At 33.9% G+C, this 3,339-nt stretch overlaps 1 long non-coding RNA gene across 1 annotated transcript; it reads right to left on the reverse strand.

Annotated features, from left to right (window-relative positions):
• Positions 1–912: 912 nt before the first annotated feature.
• On the reverse strand, positions 913–2,864 carry LOC117116522. Its single transcript, XR_004446771.1, has 3 exons — positions 2,758–2,864; positions 1,692–1,865; positions 913–1,589 (listed from the first exon to the last, which is right to left on the reverse strand). It is a non-coding gene; the product is annotated as an uncharacterized LOC117116522 (long non-coding RNA).
• Between the last annotated feature and the right edge of the window lie 475 nt (positions 2,865–3,339).

Genomic DNA, 3,339 nt, shown 5'->3' on the forward strand with positions numbered 1-3,339 from the left:
AAGGGTGGGATATACTGGGCTTCATAGATTCTCACCATGGACCTATTATGTTCTCATCATTGATGGTTATATCTATGCATGACATTATACAATATTAAGACATTTAAAATTTGTTGCTACAGAATCAGATCACTAGTAACTTTATACTTGAAGTTAATTCAATGCCAAAATTTAAAATAAGATTGTGTATACTGTATATTAAACCACATAATCCTTAATATACAAAACACACACTCCATGAAAGATTGCATTTTCAAGGCATGATTTTACTAAATTGGAATTGTCATACATTGAATATATATATCAGCCCAAAAAGAAACCCATCTCCAAAAGAAGCGCATCCAAAGTTATAAGAAGCCCATAAGAAGCCCAGAGCTTCAAAAGTGAGGTTTTACGGTACTTATTTAAACTGTTAATATTGCATATCAAAAGATGAACACACATGGATTGACCCTTCTTCCAAAAATAAAAAATCTGGTAATATACAAGTGTAAAATTTAACAAAAACCGAAAGGTCCACTGATTAATCTCAGATAAGATAGTATAATACAAACTCCGGGTATCGAAATGCACGCTATTTTGTCGGGAATCAATATTTTGACGACATTAAATCCCGACACGATAGCGTGCATTTTGATACTTGTGTGTGTATTATACTATCTAAAACTGAACAAATTCTGCAATAAGGCCAAAAAAAATAAATTGTTTGCCTTTCTTTTTAAAAAAACGATAAATAGGTGCGGGTGGAATTTTTTTTAAATACTCCTCAGATGGAATAGAATGACAATATCTTACATCAGACAACAACTTTAGACTAATTTGTAGGGCATCTGGCAAAAAATAAATTCCCCCACATTTTTTATAATTTGTATAATTTGTAAAGAAAAATGCTAAAAAAAACCTTTTTTTTAAGTTTTTTTTTGTTTTTCCACCCCTATTTTTTTCAATGAGTTAGGGGCGGGTGGAAGTGGGCAAACAAACAATTTTTTTTGGCTTAATCAAGAAACCTAATTATATAAATCATTTTATTAAAAATCGGTAATATACAAGTGTAAAATTTACTAAATTTTGCAATAATCAAGAAACCTAAAGTCATTTACCTCTATTTGTCCCCATCTCTTTTCTTTCTACTTTGCCAACTCATTTTAAAGATGTAACCTTAATGTTACATAGTTTCATTATATTTAGTAATATTCCTTCTGTTCTACAAATTATATAAATACAATATATTGTATGTTGTTTTATATGTAATATATATGTTATTTACCCTGAAAACAATTGTACCTAATTCTATTATATCACATCTCAACTTCAGCCATTTTATAATAAAGTGTAATTGGTTAGGGCAACCATTTAATAAAGCCAGTTAAAATTTGTTTTTAAGTTTTGAGCAACAGTATATTAATACACTGTTTTTTTTATAGCATACGTAATTAATTACAAGCTATGGAGAATATTGCATCGCCATGTACTGTAACTATATTCCGAAATAAAAGATGAAAAGAAAATATCATGCAATTTAAGAAATAGATAAATAATGAATGACACTTCTCTCTCCCTTTTCATCTCTGCATAACTTGCACACCAGACTGAAACAGAAAAAAAAGAAGATATTTTAGCATATCATCAACTGTATTGATAATAAACCAAGTACAATTCAATTTTACATATTAAAATGATTTTATTCTTACCAATAAGTTCACCCAAAATTCTGTGTCTGAAGTTTTATTATCACCGATAGTAGCTGCCGGCTGTCCATGTGAATGGATGCGGATGTAATTCCCATTCTTTGGTACCCATTCGAATGTCACATGATGATCAAGTTTCTCATGAATTCGGAACTTTGAGTCATTATTCCCAGTTCCCTGCGATGAAAAAAATTTGGAAAATCATAAAACTCATATTTTCACTCTTAATGATGAGTATAGTCATATGTCTTATACACCTTTACAATACGTAATAATTACTGTAGCTGTAACCCGTTTACTCTAAAGCCAGGCACTCATTCTGCCAAAGAGTCGTTGGCTCAGTGGTGGACCCAGCGGAGGGTCAGTAGGGCCCGTGCCCCACACCCCGTCAGTCAAGCCGAAAAGTAAAGATGAGAGACAAAAATTTTAATTAAAGAGAGGAAAGAGGAAAAAAAGGAGTGCACCCATGAGTTCAGTGGCGATCCAGCAGTGGGTGAAAGGAGAGGTCGATTATTTACCACTTACTTACACCAACCATGGTGGGGCTGAGGTGGACGTGGCGGCGTGAACTTCATTTTGTGAAAATGGTAATCTCCTATGAGAAATAGTCCTGTCTCTTATACACATCTAGATGTGTATAAGAGACAGACTTAGCACTAGGCCCAAAGAGAAGATGCATGTGCAATAAATCGTTTTTAATGATAATCTGTTCAGACTGCCATCTAAAATCAGCAGACAGCGTGGCGTCATGTAGTGCTCACGGGAAGTGCATTTGGATTTGTTGTATGCCCATCTATAGTCATAATGTGCCTATATATGGTCAATTCATGATGTGATGTCATCATGACCATAGCATGTTTTTGTCAAATTTAATTTGATAGTCTTGACAGAGCTTAAAGCTCTGTCCACACTATCAAATTTCCTTGAACAAAAACTGTTGTATGCCCATATATAGTCATGATGTGCCTATATATGGTCATGATGTGATGTCATCATGACCAAAGGCATGTCACATGTTTTTGTCAAATAAACTTTGATAGTCTGGACAGGGCTTTAGAAGTGTACCTACCAAGCCAACAGTCATTCCCTGTATCACAGACAAATGGAAAGCAGGGTTTGCTATATTCCTCAGAACCACAACATTCAGGCCTTGGTTGAAGGTAGTGAAATGACCTGTGATTGGGTAAAAATGTCAAATGTTTTATTTATTTCATATTCTCTCCTATCAGCTACTTTAAAATAAAGAAATTCAAATATATTTAACATTCAATGTACAGCATATTTATTAAACGTTTATTTCAAAGTAGTAATGTTAATGAGAAAGTATAATACATACTCCAAGTATTGAAATGCACGCCATCGTGTTTCAATCCCAACACGATGGCATGCATTTCAATACTTGGAGTATGTATTATACTTTCTTATTGCTGCGAAGCAGCCAATTCATATTCTTGACAGCAATTTGACCTCTGAAAGGTCATTGTTTGTCAAAAATCAATCGCCTGAGACAACTGAAAAGCGGAGTTTCCTTCTTTCGTTCTCCCGGGTAAAATCAATTACTTTAGGCGACGTTTGTAGACTAACATACTCGTACCAACGTCGGCATGTCGCGACGCTGGAGTACTATTCAGCGTTTTTACTATATTTCTAG

This window comes from Anneissia japonica, unplaced genomic scaffold, assembly GCF_011630105.1.
Source record: "Anneissia japonica isolate Jap-2015-1 unplaced genomic scaffold, ASM1163010v1 scaffold52263_len3339_cov167, whole genome shotgun sequence".
In the NCBI taxonomy this organism is placed as follows: Eukaryota; Metazoa; Echinodermata; class Crinoidea; order Comatulida; family Comatulidae; genus Anneissia; species Anneissia japonica.